We start from the raw sequence: 17,590 nt of genomic DNA, 5'->3' as shown, positions 1-17,590 counted from the left end.
CGGATTTTATGGCCTCGAGCCATTCTTCGGAATCTGGGCCCACCATCACTTCTCCATAGCTCGTAGGTTCATTGTTGTCTAGCAACATGACTTCCAAGACAGGATTACGTACCACTCTGAAGTAGTATGCATCCTTGTCGACCTATGAGGTTTGGTAGTGACTTGATCTGAAGTTTCATGATCACTATCATAAGCTTCCACTTCAATTGGTGTAGGTGCCACAGGAACAACTTCCTGTGCCCTGCTACACACTAGTTGAAGTGACGGTTCAATATCCTCATCAAGTCTCTACCATCCTCCCACTCAATTCTTTCGAGATAAACTTTTCCTCGAGAAAGGACCCGTTTCTAGAAACAATCACTTTTGCTTCCGGATCTGAAATAGGAGGTATACCCAACTATTTTTGGGTATTCTATGAAGATGAATTTATCCGCTTTGGGTTCGAGCTTATCAGCCTGAAACTTTTTCACATAAGCATCGTAGCCCCAAACTTTTAAGAAACGACAGCTTAGGTTTCTCTAAACCATAGTTCATACGGTGTCGTCTCAATGGAATTGTGTGGTGCCCTATTTAAAGTGAGTGCAACTGTCTCTAATGCCTAACCCATAAATGATAGTGGTAATTCGATAGGAGACATCATGGTATGCACCATATCCAATAGGGTGCGGTTGTGATGTTCGGACACACCATCACACTATGGTGGTCCAGGCGGTATTAGTTGTGAAACAATTTCCACAATGTCTTAATTGTGTGCCAAACTCGTAACTCAGATATTCATCTCTATGATCATATCATAGACATTTTATCATCTTGTCACGACGATCTTCAACTTCACTCTGAAATTACTTAAACCTTTCAATAATTCAGACTTGTGTTTCATCAAGTAAATATACTCAGCATCTACTCAAATCATCTGTGAAGTAAGAACATAATGATATCCACTGCGTGCCTCAGCACTCATTGGACTGCACACATCAAAATGTACTTCCAACAAGTTGCTTTCTTGTTCCATCTTACTGAAAACGAGGCCTTTCAGTCATCTTGCCCATGTGGTATGATTTGCATGTCTCAAGTGATTCAAAATCAAGTGAGTCCAAACGATCCATCTGCATGGAGTTTCTTCATGCATATCTACCAATAGACATGGTTCGCATGTCTCAATCTTTTCAAAAACGAGTGAGTCCAAAGATCCATCAACATGGAGCTTCTTCATGCGTTTTTACACCAACATGACTCAAATGGCAGTGCCACAAGTACATGGTACTATCATTACTATCTTATATCTTTTGGCATGAACATGTGTATCACTATGATCGAGATTCAATAAACCATTCATTTTAGGTGCAAGACCATTGAAGGTATTATTCAAATAAACAGAGTAACCATTATTCTCCTTAAATGAATAATCGTGTGGCGGTAAACATAATCCAATCATGTCTATGATCAACGCAAACACCAAATAACAATTATTTCGGTTTAACACCAATCCCGATGGTAGAGGGAGCGTGCGATGTTTGATCACATCAACCTTGGAAACATTTCCAACACATATCGTCATCTCACCTTTAGCTAGTCTTCGCAGCCTTTTATTTCGAGTTACTAACGCTTAGCAACTGAACCAGTATTTATTACCCTTGTGCTACTAGGAGTACTAGTAAAGTACACAATAATATGACGTATATCCAAAATACTTCTGTCGACCTTGCCAGCCTTCTCATCTACCAAGTATCTAGGGTAGTTCTGCTCCAGTGACCATTCCCCTCATTATAGGAGCACTTAGTCTCGGGTTTGGTTCAATCTTGGGTTTCTTCACTAGAGCAACAACTGATTTGCCGTCTCATGAAGTATCCCTTCTTTCCCTTGCCCTTCTTGAAACTAGTGGTTTAACCATCAACAATTGATGCTCCTACTTGATTTCTACTTTCGCGGTGTCAAACATCGCGAGTTGCTCAAGGATCATCATGTCTATCCCTGATATGTTATAGTTCATCACGAAGCTCCAATAGCTTGGTGGCAGTGACTATGGAGAACCATCACTATCTCATTTGGAAGATTAACTCCCACTCGATTCAAGCGATTGCAGTACTCAGACAATCTGAGCACATGCTCAACGATTGAGTTTTTCTCCCTTAGTTTACAGGCTTAAGAAACTTGTCAGAGGTCTCATACCTCTTGACGTTGGCACTAGTCTGAAATTCCAATTTCAGTCTTTGGAACATCTCATATGTTCTGTGACGTTTCAAAAACATCTTTGGTGCCACAATTCTAAACCGTTAGTATTACATACTGAACTATCACGTAATCATCAAAACGTGTATGTCAGATGTTTCCCAACATCTACAGACAATGCTCGAGGTTCAACACACTGAGCGGTGCATTAAGGACATAACCCTTCTGTGCAGCAATGAGGAAAATCCTCAGTTCACGGACCCAGTCCACATAATTGCTACTGTCAACTCTCAACTAAATTTTCTCTAGGAACATATCTAAAATAGTAGAACCAAAGCGTGAGCTACGACATAATTTCCAAAGACCTTTTGACTATGTTCATGATAATTAAGTTCATCTAATCAAATTATTCAATGAACTCCCACTTAGATAGACATCCCTCTAGTCATCTAAGTGATACATGATCCGAGTCAACTAGGCCGTGTCCGATCATCACGTGAGACGGACTAGTCATCATCGGTGAACATCTTCATGTTGATCGTATCCACTATACGACTCATGTTCGACCTTTCGGTCTTCCGTGTTCCGAGGCCATATCTGTACATGCTAGGCTCGTCAAGTTAACCTAAGTGTATTGTGTGTGTAAATATGGCTTACACCCGTTGTATGTGAACGTTAGAACCTATCACACCCGATCATCACGTGGTGCTTCGGAACAACGGACCTTAGCAACGGTGCACAGTTAGGGGGAACACTTTCTTGAAATTATTGCGAGGGATCATCTTATTTATGCTACCTTCGTTCTAAGCAAATAAGATGTAAACATGACAAACATGACATGCAAATCATAAAGTGACATGATATGGCCAATATCATCTTGCGCCTTTGATTTCCATCTTCGAGGCGCGGCATGAACACCATCGTTACCGGCATGACACCATGATCTCCATCATCGTGTCTTCATGAAGTTGCCTCGCCAACTATTACTTCTACTACTATGGCTAACGGTTAGCAATAAAGTAAAGTAATTACATGGCGTTTTCATTGACACGCAGGTCATAAATAAATTAAGACAACTCCTATGGCTCATGCCGGTTGTCATACTAATCGACATGCAAGTTGTGATTCCTATTACAAGAATATGATCAATCTCATACATCACATATATCATTCATCACATCCTTTTGGCCATATCACATCACATAGCAGACCCTGCAAAAACAAGTTAGACATCCTCTAATTGTTGTTGCATGTTTTATGTGGCTGCTATGGGTTTCTAGCAAGAACGTTTCTTACCTACGCAAAACCACAACGGTGATATGCCAATTGCTATTTACCCTTCATAAGGACCCTTTTCATCGAATTCGATCCGACTAAAGTGGGAGAGACAGACACCCGCCAGCCACCTTATGCATCAAGTGCATGTCAGTCGGTGGAACCTGTCTCACGTAAGTGTACGTGTAAGGTCGGTCCGGGCCGCTTCATCCCATAATGCCGCCGAATCAAGATAAGACTAGTAACGGCAAGCAAATTGAACAAATCATCGCCCACAACTACTTTGTGTTCTACTCATGCATAGAATCTACGCATAGACCTAGCTCATGATGCCACTGTTGGGGATCGTAGCAGAAATTTAAAATTTTCTACGCATCACCATGATCAATCTATGGAGTAATCTAGCAATGAGGGGAAGGGGAGTGCATCTACATACCCTTGTAGATCGCTAAGCGGAAGCTTTGCAAGAACACGGTTGGTGGAGTCGTACACGCAGCGATTCAGATCGCGGTCGATTCCGATCTAAGCGCCGAACAACGGCGCCTCCGCGTTCAACACACGTGCAGCCCGGTGACGTCTCACATGCCTTGATCCAGCAAGGAGAGAGGGAGAGGTTGGGGAAGACTCCGTCCAGCAGCAGCACGACGGCGTGCTGGTGGTGGAGGAGCGCGGTACTCCAGCAGGGCTTCGCCAAGCACTACGAGAGACGAGGAGGGAGAGAGGTAGGGCTGTGCCTTCGGAGAGAGAGACTCGTGTGTTGGGCATCCCCAAAACCTCCACTATATATAGGGGCAAGGGGGAGGGGAGGTGCCCCAGGGTTTCCCCTAGGGGGGCGGCAGCCAGGGCAGATGGGATCTCCCCCTTGGGTGACTTGGCCCCCAAGCCAGGAGGTGGGAACCCTAGATGGGGCGCCCCAAACCCCCTGGCCACATGGGATTAGGTTAGGGGGTGCACATCCCCTTAGTGGGCTGGTTTGCCCCTTCCCTTGGCCCATGAAGCCCCCCAACACTTGCCGGGGCTCCCGAAATACCTTTCAGTCATGCTGGTCATCACCCGATACCTCCGGAACACTTCCGGACTCCAAAACCCTTCGTCCAATATATCAATCTTCTCCTCTGGACCATTTCGGAACTCCTCATGACGTCCGGGATCTCATCCGGTACTCCGAACAACATTCGGTAACCGCGTACATACCTTCCCTATAACCCTAGCGTCATCGAACCTTAAGTGTGTAGACCCTACGGGCTCGGGAATCATGCAGACATGACCGAGACATCTCTCTGGTCAATAACCAACAGCGGGATCTGGATACCCATGTTGGCTCCCACATGTTCCACGATGATCTCATCGGATGAACCACGATGTCAAGGATTCAATCAATCCCGTATACAATTCCCTTTGTCTACTGGTATGATACTTGCCCGAGATTCGATCGTCGGTATCCCGATACCTTGTTCAATCTCGTTACCGGCAACTCTCTTTACTCGTTCCATAACACATCATCCCATGATCAACTCCTTGGTCACATTGTGCACATTATGATGATGTCCTACCGAGTGGGCCTAGAGATACCTCTCCGTTACACGGAGTGAGAAATCCCAGTCTCGATTCGTGCCAACCCAACAGACACTTTCGGAGATACCCGTAGTGCACCTTTATAGCCACCCAGTTACGTTGTGACGTTTGGTACACCCAAAGCATTCCTACGGTATCTGGGAGTTGCACAATCTCATGGTCTAAGGAAATGATACTTGACATTAGAAAAGCTTTAGCATATGAACTACACAATCTTGTGCTAGGCTTAGTATTGGGTCTTGTCCATCACATCATTCTCCTAATGATGTGATCCCGTTATCAACGACATCCAATGTCCATGGTCAGGAAACCGTAACCATCTATTGATCAACGAGCTAGTCAACTAGAGGCTTACTAGGGACATGGTGTTGTCTATGTATCCACACATGTATTATGGTTTCCGGTTAATACAATTATAGCATGAACAATAGACAATTATCATGAACAAGGAAATACAACAATAACCATTTTATTATTGCCTCTAGGGCATATTTCCAACAGTCTCGCCAACTGTTACTTCTACTACTATGGCTAACGGTTAGCGATGAAGTAAAGTAATTACATGGCATTATCATTGACACGCAGGTCATATAATAAATTATGACAACTCCTATGGCTCCTGCCGGTTGTCATACTCATCGACATGCAAGTCGTGATTCCTATTACAAGAACATGATCAATCTCATACATCACATATAGCATTCATCACATCATGTTGGCCATATCACATCACACGGCATATGCTACAAGAACAAGTTAGACGTCCTCTAATTGTTGTTGCATGTTTTTACGTGGATGCTATAGGTTTCTAGCAAGAACGTTTCTTACCTACGCCAAAACCACAACATGATATGCCAATTTCTATTTACCCTTCATAAGGATCCTTTTCATCGAATCCGATCCAACTAAAGTGGGAGAGACAGACACCCGCTAGCCACATTATGCAACTAATGCATGTCAGTCGGTGGAACCAGTCTCACGTAAGAGTATGTGTAAGGTCGGTCCGGGCCGCTTCATCCCACGATGCCGCCGAATCAAGATAAGACTAGTAACGGCAAGTAAATTGACAAAATCGACAACCACAACAACTTGTGTTCTACTCGTGCATAGAAACTACACATAGACCTAGCTCATGATGCCACTATTGGGGATCGTTGCAGACATTAAAAAAATTCTACGCATCACCAAGATCAATCTATGGAGAGACTAGCGACGAGAGAGAGGGGAGTGCATCTTCATACCCTTGAAGATCATGAAACGGAAGCATTGCAAGAGCGTGGTCGGTGGAGTCGTACACGAAGCGATTTAGATCGCGACCGAATCCGATCTAAGCACCGAACAACGGTGCCTCCGCGTTCAACACACGTGCAGCCCGGTGATGTCTCCCGCGCCTTGAGTCAGCAAGGAGAGAGGGAGAGGTTGGGGAAGACTCCGTCCAGCAGCAGCACGACGGCGTGGTGGTGGTGGAGGAGCGTGGCACTCCAGCAGGGCTTCGCCAAGCACCGCGAGAGACGAGGAGGGAGAGGGGTAGGGCTGTGCCAAGAGAGAGGGAGAGTCGTGTCTCTGGCAGCCCCAAAAAACCCCACTATATATAGGGGGAGGGGAGGGGCTGCGCCCCCATCTAGGGTTCCCCCCCTAGGGGTGGCGGCCAGCCCTAGATGCATCTAGGGGGCCGCTAGAGGGGGAGAGAGGGGGGCGCACCCTAGGTGGGCCTTAGGCCCATCTGAGCCTAGGGTTTCCCCCTTCTCCCCTTCCCTACGCCTTGGGCCTCTTGTGGGAGGTGCACCAGCCCACCTAGGGGCTGGTCCCTTCCCACACTTGGCCCACGCAGGCCTCCGGGGCTGGTGGCCCCTCCCGGTGGACCCCCGAAACCTTCCGATGGTCCCGGTACGTTACCGATAACGCCAGAACAGTTCTGGTGTCCAAAACGGGACTTCCCATATATAAATCTTTACCTCCGGACCATTCCGAAACTCCTCGTGATGTCTGGAATCTCATACGGGACTCCGAACAGCATTCGGTAACCACGTACTTCTATTCCCTATAACCCTAGCGTCATCGAACCTTAAGTGTGTAGACCCTACGGGTTCGGGAACTATGCAGACATGACCAAGACATCTCTCCGGACAATAACCAACAGCGGGATCTGGATACCCATGTTGGCTCCCACATGTTCCACGATGATCTCATCGGATGAACCATGATGTCAAGGATTCAATCAATCCCGTATACGATTCCCTTTGTCTACCGGTATAGTACTTGCACGAGATTCGATCGTCGGTATACCGATACCTTGTTCAATCTCGTTACGGCAAGTCTCTTTACTCGTTCCGTAACACATCATCCCTTGACCAACCCCTTATTCACATTGAGCTCATTACGATGATGCCTTACCGAGTGGGCCTAGAGATACCTCTCCGTCATACGGAGTGACAAATCCCAGTCTCGATTCGTGCCAACCCAATAGATACTTTCAGGGATACCCGTAGTGTACCTTTATAGCCACCCAGTTACGTTGTGACGTTTGGCACACCCAAAGTACTCCTACGGTATCCGGGAGTTGCACAATCTCATGGTCTAAGGAAAAGGTACTTGACATTAGAAAAGCTTTAGCAGACGAACTACACGTTCTTGTGCTAGGCTTAGGATTGGGTCTTGTCCATCACATCATTCTCCTAATGATGTGATCCCGTTATCAATGGCATCCAATGTCCATGGTCAGGAAACATAACCATCTATTGATCAACGAGCTAGTCAACTAGAGGTTTACTAGGGACATGTTGTGGTCTATGTATTCACACACGTATTACTGTTTCCGGATAATACAATTATAGCATGAATAATAGACAATTATCATGAACAAGGAAATATAACAATAACCATTTTATTATTGCCTCTAGGGCATATTCCAACAATTACACGGAAAATAATTGTTCCTCCACCTGACAGCAGGGACCCACCGGGCGGGCCATTGTATTTCGTGAAAAAATGCGTTTCCCCCCTGACTGCTGGGACCCACCAGCTACATCTTCGCACACAAGGAAGTGCGTCCATATTACGGGAAAAATAATGATTCGCCCCCCCTGACTGCTAGAACCCACCAGCTACATCTTCGCACGCAAGGAAGTGCCTGACAGTTGGGACCCACCCGGTTGAAGCATACGTAGCATTGTCATTCTGGTCGCGAACGTGTGTATGTACATACTGGTCGATCGGTCTGTCTGCAGGCTGCAACGATGAACCGTGGCCGTGTAAGGAAGGGCATGTGTGGTAGTAGAGGCGCGCACGTGTGGTAGTAGAGGCGTGCACGTAGCATGTACACGTACGTACAACGGCCAGGGTGCAAGAAAGTAAATATGGCCACGTACGTACATATAGGCGGGGTCTCAAATGCCTACTCGCGCATATGTACGGCCAGGGCTCGTGTACATGGCTGTGGCTAGGTCGGAACGAAGAAACTATGTCGTCACGTTCATGGGGAGGCAACGAAATGCGCCGTGTTCATCGGGAGGCAATGGAACCTGTGCTGTTCGTTGGGAGCCAACCGGCTTGGATGGAACAGGCGATGGAAACGAGGCCTGGCGTACCGCAGAACGGAGGAAACGGCCTTGTGTTCGACCGGCCACGGTGGAAACGGGATCCTGTTCATCGGGAGGGGTCTGGCGTACCGCAAAACGGAGGATAGGACCTCCTACGGTCGAAACGGGGTCCTGTTAATCGGGAGGGGTGTGGCGTACCGCAAAACGGAGGAAACGGACTTGTGTTGGAGCGCTACGGTCGAAACGGGGGTCATGTTCATTGGGAGGGGTGTGGCGTACCGCAAAACGGGACTCCACGGGATACTGTTCATCTCCACCGTCGACCTCCTCCAGCCTCCACCTGTGACTGTTCATCCACAGGCTCCTGTTCATCCAGCCTCCACCGGCTATTGTTCAACCAGCCCTCCCCACGGGGGTCCTGTTCAACCACCCCTCCATGGGCTACTGTTCATCCAGCCCTCCACCGGCTCGATCGATCGGGGTAGTGTTCATCCAGCGGCAACGGCCTCTACTACCACGGGTTCCTGTTCATCCAACCCCCACCGGGAACTGTTCATCCAAACCCCCTCAACAACGCTCGCTGTTCATCCAGGGAAGCAGGCAACATTGTTCGATCGGCTTCAGTTAGCAGCGGTAGCGAAGGAATCACTCGGGTTCAGTTAACAGCAAGGGATCAATCGATCGCTCGGCTTCAGTAACGCGTAGCCTGCAGTGCAATCGCTCGGGTTCAGTTAGAGCCCAACGCCTCGCACACACGCGCGTACGTACGAGAGAAACGCGCATCGCTTGGCCCCCGACCACCCACCGTAACTGGGAACTCCCCGATATTTTCCTCGCCCTCGCTTCTACCATGGTTTTTTCTGTCATGGATGACCCAAAGAATGTCATGCAGCTGCGTCTCCGCCCGCCCAGGACGAAAAGCCCATTTCCTGTCATGATTTTTTGTCATAGAAGTAGGACTCCACCACATCTATGATGATACCGGGTTTTGTCACAATTATCGCCATAGAAGTGTCATAAGTATGACAGAATTTTTTTGTTCGGCCCAAAATGTCACGGATGTGTCTTTTTTTCTAGTGGTAGTACATGATTTATATTTTGTGTTAAGAAGATGGAGCATGACAATGCTATATGATTTTGTAGAGATATCGTTCTTTAGCATTGATATTTTGAAAGACATGATTATTTGTTGGGATGCCTGAGTATTGATGTGTTTATATCAAATTATAGACTATTTCTTTGAATCACTCATGTCTTAATATTCATGCCATGATTATATTATATGATCAAGATTATGCTAGGTAGCATTCCACATCAAAAAATTATTTTTTATTATTTACCTACTCGAGGACGAGTAGGAATTAAGCTTGGGGATATTGATGCATCTCTGTCGTATCTATAATTTTTTATTGTTTCATCCCAATATTCTACAAATGTCATATACTTTTGGCAACAATTTATATTATTATTGGGACTAACATATTGATCCAATGCCTAGTGCTAGTTCTTGTTTGTTGCATGTTTTTTGTTTCGCGGAATATCCATATCAAACAAAGTCCAAACGCAATAAAAATTATGGAGATTTATTTTGAAATATATGTGATTTTTGGGAAGAAGAATCAACGCAAGATGGTGGCCGAGGTGGCCACAAGCCACCAGGGCGCGCCCAGGGGGTGGGCGCGTCGTGGTGGTTTATGAGCACCTCGTAAGTCGGTTGACCCCCTTCTTTCGCCGCAAGAAAGATAGTATCCTGAAAAAATCATATTAAAATTTCAGTCGAATCGGAGTTACGTATCTCCGAGAATTTAAGAAACGGTGAAAGGCAAGAAAACAGGAATGCGAAACAGAAGAGAAACAAAGAGAGATCCAATCTCGGAGGGCTCCTTCCCTCCGAGAGCCATGCGGCCATGGATCAGAGGGGAAACTCTCCTCCCATCTAAGGGGGAGGCCACGCAAGAAGAAGAGGGGCTCTCTCCCCCTCTCTCCCGGTGGCGCTGAAACGCCACCGGGGCAATCATCGTGACAGCGATCTACACCAACAACCTTGTCGCCGTCATCACCAACTCTCTCCCCCTCTATGAAGCGGTGTAACACCTATCCTCCCCGCTGTAATCTCTCTTAAACATAGTGATTTATGCCACATATTATTATACAATGATGTGTTGCCATCCTATGATGTTTGAGTAGATTCGTTTTGTCCTATGGGTTGATTGATGATCGTGATTGGTTTGAGTTGTATGTTTTATTTTGGTGTTGTCCTATGGTGCCTTCCGTGTCGCGCAAGAGTGTGGGATTACCGCCGTAGGGTGTTGCAATATGTTCATAATTCACTTATGGTGGGTGACGAGAGTGACAGAAACTTACACCCGAGTAAGGGGTTGTTGCGTATGGGAGTAAAGAGGACTTGATACTTAATGTTATGGTTGGGTTTTACCCTAATGATCTTTTGTAGTTGCAGATGCTTGCTAGAGTTCCAATCATAAGAGCATATGATCCATGTACAGAAAGTATGTTAGCTCATGCCTCTCCCTCATATAAAATTGCAATAATGATTACCGGTTTAGTTATCGATTGCCTAGGGACAAATCCTTCTCTTGTGTTACAAAAGCTTTCTACTAAACAAATAACTTATATTATCTTGCAAATTACTCGTAGTTTTATTCTCTCTAAGTGCATCTAGTTTTATTCTTGCAAACTTATCCTTACATTTACAAAATAGTTTCATACTTGTTCTAGGTAAAGGGAACGTTAAGTGCGTAGAGTTGTATCGGTGGTCGATAAAACTTGAAGGGAATATAAATCCTACCTTTAGCTCCTCGTTGGGTTCGACACTCTTATTTATCGAAAACCTACAATTGATCCCCTATACTTGTGGATTATCAATATATAGGAAGTCATTTTTAGGGTCCGAAAAGTTTGGGGTATACCGGCATCCTATCGGGGGACCACCAGTGGGTCCCACCACCCCCAAGGCCACCATGGGCTGAGGGGGGCGCCCTGGCCTAGATGGGCAAGGCACACTAGCCCCTAGAGTCCACGTGGCTTTGGGGGAAGAGTCCCTGAAGGGGAAGGGATGAGTCCCATCTACCATACAGGATAAGGACTCCTCCTCCCCTTGGCCGCACCCCTCCCTGGAGGAGGGGCTAAGGGTTGCGCCCCACCCTAAAACCCCGGCGTAGCTCCTCCCCCCTCCTACCATCATATTCTCTCGGTACGGCTTGGGGAAGCCCTGCCGGAGTAACTCCACCATGCCATCGTGCTGGTTGAGATCCCATCTACTTCTCTCCCTTCTCTTGTTGTATCACAAGGAAGAGGAGACGTTACCGAGCCGCACGTGTGCTAAACTCGAAGGTGTCGTCCGTTCGGTGCTAGATCAGTTTGGATCGCGAAGAGTGCGACTATATCAACCGCGTTATATACACTTTCACTTTTGGTCTACAAGGGTATGTAGACACACTCCCCTCTCATGGGTATGCATGCATCTCTTAGATTGGATCTTGGGTGTTTCGTATATTTTTTATTTCCGTGCTTCGTTCCCCAACACTACCTGCTCGTCGATGCTGATGCGCGTCGGCGGGAGAGCTCGAAAGGGGGAAGAAGGGTGGCGGGAGTTTCGGCGATTAGGCGAAGGGTATAGGGCGACCGAATCAGCGAGAGGTGAGCCGAAATCCTCCCACTGATTTTCCGGACACGCGCGTGAGCTCGCGCCATCTCCGTGGTCGCACAAGCTCAGTGTCGCGTTCCCCTCCCTGCCTCGGCCAAGTCTGGCTCGCTAGAAACGGTTGATTCGGCCGTTTCTAATGGGCCTGACTAAGAGGTGCTTTAATCTTCGTCTGATGCGGGCCAAATATTATATGCGAACAGTCAAATAGCCCAGTCTGATTTCATACGGAGAGCAACTTTAGCAGACCCCGCATCCCGCCCCGACCCGCAAAATAACCGCCAAAATGCGGGTTGGGCGGAAAAACCAGCCTGATCAGACCCCGCATCCCGCACCGACCCGCAAAAAAATTCAGGGGGCGCGGCAAAATCCCGACCCCAACCCGGGAATACACGGGTTTCCTCCCGCGGCTGTGGTGCCCTGCATATAAGCGGAAGCGGTTGGTGGGGGGACATTTCAGCCCGCGCTTTCCCCACCAACCACCTCTCCACCCCCCTCGTGCCGCCGCCGCCCAAGATTTCGGCGAAAACCGCCGGCAGGAGCACGCCGAAAGGCCGCCACGCGCACGAGACCTCCCCTCCCTCCCCCTGTGTCCGCGGGCCGCCGGGTTTGCGGATCTGCAGCACTTCATCGTAGGCCGCCGGATTTGGCTTTTCCGGCTGCCTGTTTGGTGCGCCAAGCGATGGAGTGGTCGGGGAGCTTCTCCCGCAGCCCCGGCAAGGGCGCATCGCCGCATGCAGGCTCGGGTTCGTCCACCCACCGACGCCGATGGTTTGCAGGCATGGATCCGTCCGGCTGTCCACCGGGCTCAGTGCTCGGGCAGCGTCTCTGTGGCTTGCCGATGCCGCTCATCTAGTGCGACGACTGCACGCGGACAATGCTGCGGCCAACTTCGGGCATGCCGAAGCACCCCGGATGGGTGTTCTTCAAATGCAAATACGACAGGTACGTGCACTTCCGGTAGCTCATTTGATAGCTCATTCTTTAGTTCAATTGCGGATCCTCATTTCGAACATGGTCATTCGTTTGTGTAGGACGATGGATACTCATTTTGGTTTTGGGAAGGCCGATACATTGATTTGTTGATAGAAAGAAACTTAATAGATGTTGGTGCACTCCTTAGTAGAATCGAAGGCAATGATGCGGCTGCATGTGCAACTAGAGGGGAAGCAACGTCTACTTCTTTCGAACCAAAGATGAAGAAAGAGGAATGCAAAATCAAGAATCCACAGATCAACAACGAATGCATGGAGAAGATATTAGTCCAACTAGTGGGAGCATAACGTTAGAAATCTTCTAAAATGCATACTTGTGATTCTTGTTTTCTTTGGTCTTGCTATTCTAGCAAAGATTGGATGATGTCTTTTGTATCCAATGTTATTGAAAAAGCAAAGAAATGCAATATGCTAGATCAAATTAAGGTGCAAATTTATTTTTTGCGGACCGGAAGAAGCTGCGCCAGATCAGACACCGTAAAAGAATATTCTTTTTTACGGGTCCACTAGGTAATTGCCCATGCGTTGCAACGGGGACCTACCAGTCCTAATGCTTTAATACCAACATCAATCTTGTCTTTTCATCAACTATATTCATTTCTCGCCTCCCCAATCCAAACTTGCCACCTCTATCAGTGACGCATCCGGCCCACAATCTCTCCATCCACCACCAATCAAACATGCACTTTAATTTTCTAGGGATGGCAACGCCTCGTATTTGGTTTAGATCATTATTAGGTGTCCAACCAATTCATGTCCCTGTATTACCAAATGATCATATGCGCATTATATTTGCCATCACAACCAAGGGAAATAATGTTGTGGAAATCGATCCACCACGAACCATGGTCACATGTGTTGGAAATATGCCCTAGAGGCAATAATAAAAGCATTATTATTATATTTCCTTATTCATGATAATTGTCTTTATTCATGCTATAATTGTGTTATCCGGAAATCGTAATACATGTGTGAATAACAGACACCAACATGTCCCTAGTAAGCCTCTAGTTGACTAGCTCGTTGATCAACAGATAGTCATGGTTTCATGACTATGGACATTGGATGTCATTGATAACGAGATCACATCATTAGGAGAATGATGTGATGGACAAGACCCAATCCTAAACATAGCATGAGATCGTATAGTTCGTTTGCTAGAGTTTTCCAATGTCAAGTATCTTTTCCTTAGACCATGAGATCGTGTAACTCCCGGATACCGTAGGAGTGCTTTGGGTGTACCAAACGTCACAACGTAACTGGGTGACTATAAACGTATACTACGGGTATCTCCGAAAGTGTCTGTTGGGTTGACATGGATCAAGACTGGGATTTGTCACTCCGCATGACGGAGAGGTATCACTGGGCCCACTCGGTAATGCATCATCATAATGAGCTCAAAGTGACCAAGTGTCTGGTCACGGGATCATGCATTACGGTACGAGTAAAGTGACTTGCCGGTAACGAGATTGAACGAGGTATTGGGATACCGACGATCGAATCTCGGGCAAGTAACATATCGATTGACAAAGGGAATTGCATACGGGGTTGATTGAATCCTCGACATCGTGGTTCATCCGATGAGATCATCGTGGAGCATGTGGGAGCCAACATGGGTATCCAGATCCCGCTGTTGGTTATTGACCGGAGAGTCGTCTCGGTCATGTCTGCTTGTCTCCCGAACCCGTAGGGTCTACACACTTAAGGTTCGGTGATGCTAGGGTTGTGAAGATATGTATATGCAGTAACCCGAATGTTGTTCGGAGTCCCGGATGAGATCCCGGACGTCACGAGGAGTTCCGAAATGGTCCGGAGGTAAAGAATTATATATAGGAAGTGCTGTTTCGGCCATCGGGACAAGTTTCGGGGTTATCGGTATTGTACCGGGACCACCGGAGGTATCCCGGGGGCCCACCGGGTGGGGCCACCTGTCCCGGGGGGGCACATGGGCTGTAGGGGGTGCGCCTTGGCCTAGATGGGCCAAGGGCACCAGCCCCAAAAGCCCATGCGCCTAGGGTTCCACTTAAGGGAAGAGTCCAAATGGTGGAAGGCACCTCTAGGTGCCTTGGGGGGAGGGAAACCTCCCCTTGGCAGCCGCACCTAGGAGATTGGATCTCCTAGGCTGGCGCACCACCCCCCCCTTGGCCCTCCTATATATAGTGGGGGAGAGGAGGGACTTGATACACCAGCCCCTGGCGCCTCCCTCTCTCCCCGTTACGTCTCTCTCTCGTAGTATAGGCGAAGCCCTGCTACTGTGACGCCCTGCATCCACCACCACGCCGTCGTGCTGCTGGATCTTCATCAACCTCTCCTTCCCCCTTGCTGGATCAAGAAGGAGGAGACGTCTCCCGTCCCGTACGTGTGTTGAACGCGGAGGTGCCGTCCGTTCAGCGCTTGGTCATCGGTGATTTGGATCACCTCGTGTTCGACTACATCATCACCGTTCTTTGAACGCTTCCGCACGCGATCTACAAAGGTATGTAGATGCATCCGATGACTCGTTGCTAGATGAACTCCTAGATGGATCTTGGTGAAACGAGTAGGAATTTTTTTATTTTCTGCAACGTTCCCCAACAACATGCAACTCAAGTGCTAATATATCTTTTGAGACATTTATTTTTTATTATCCATTTCCTCTAAACAAATAAGAATACGTCATTGCTAAAGTGCATAGATGTGCCCTGGACAGACCGATAAGAATAATCAATTTGTCCTTCCATTTATAACAGAGATATATTCAATGATATGTGCATAGAAGGCAAGGACCTTTATCTCTTATAAATTAAGATCTACTCCACGAGCCCTTAAGATATTCAAATACAATGTTGGGATGTTGCCTTCAGCTTCATTTATTTGTCATATTCTTTGTAATATAATTTATCCAAAATTATTTTTCAATGGAATCATATTCATAATCTTATGCAATGAAACAATGAAATTTTTGTACTACAAAATTTGAATAAAGATTGTTAATTTTTTTTCATGAACCAAATAGTCATCTTATAGAACTGGTAAATAGTTTGGATTGGTAAAGAAGGACATTTTGGATTAACCATTTCTTACACATTTATGAGTACACTAAAAAGTTCCAACTGATCACAAAGCCGTCATACCATCCAAGCTCCTCCACTTTTGGACTCACTCCCGATGATGCAGAGGTTATCCCTCTTTTCATATTTCATAAACATAATTACATAGAGATGGTGTTTATCTTCTTCAAACGCTTGCATTAATTAGAATAAATTTATTGAAATGCACAAAAGGATGAAATTCGGAACTACTGGGCGGACGACAGTGCCCGGCCAAATCCCGCATGATGGCTGATTGAACGGTGATATCCACTTTTACTTTATGCATGGATGGCTGGATTTGTGGCATCATGGGAAGATCGTCCATAATACATCGTGTGTGTAGCAGTGTTCAATGAAATTTCTCTCTGTAACACGCATGAATCATACATACACATGTTTCTGAATTAAAAAACACAAAAAACTTCGGAAATGTTAACGCCCACACGTGTGGGTGTTTGCACATCGCCCACACGCCTTCATCACCACTCATTTTGCCACGTATGAACAGATGACATCAGCAGAAAAAAAATTTGGTTTTCGGCTTAAAAATGTTGTATCTCCTAAATAAAAAAGCGAACTAAAAATCCGTTTTCACCATTAAATCCGTCTCGACGAGATCTTTAAAACTAGACCCCATGTTGATATGTTTCGACGAAATTTTTTTTGCCAAAAGTTGCCACGAATTTACACTGCAGTTGCCATAGGGCTTAAACTAAAGTTGCCATGTGGCAATTTTAGTTTGTAGATCATGGCAATTTTAGTATTTTGATGATGGCAACTCCAGTACTTTGACCATGAAAATTATTTTTTGTATGAACCATGGCAATTTTACATGCATGTATCATGGCAATTTTAGTTTATGGTTCATGGCAAGTCTAGTTTCTTAATTCCCCGTTTTATAAATGTCAAATTTTACTTTTAAATGTAGAAGAAAATAGCTGAAACATATCATGGCAATTTCAGTGTAAACATCATGGCAATTCATATGCAATAGACATGACAACTTTTAATCCAAAAAACAATTTATCAAAACATATCAACATGGGATCTAGTTTCGAAGATCTCATCACGAGTGATTTAATGCTGAAAACGGATCTTTAATCGGATTTTTCGTTTAAGAGATAAAACATTTTAAAAACTGAAAATCCAAAAAAATTCCTACATGCATGCATACGATGACGTGGCAATCTGTTTGCATTAGAGACATGCGGTGCGTCTCCCTTCCTGCCACACGTGTGGCAGTAGCGCGACCCAAAAACTTATCTTTCTGCTGGAGGTGAAGCATCTTTTCCTGATGATTGCCAC

This window comes from Triticum urartu, chromosome 6 (assembly GCF_003073215.2).
Source record: "Triticum urartu cultivar G1812 chromosome 6, Tu2.1, whole genome shotgun sequence".
NCBI lineage: Eukaryota > Viridiplantae > Streptophyta > Magnoliopsida > Poales > Poaceae > Triticum > Triticum urartu.
Note: the sequence above shows the minus strand (reverse complement) of the source record.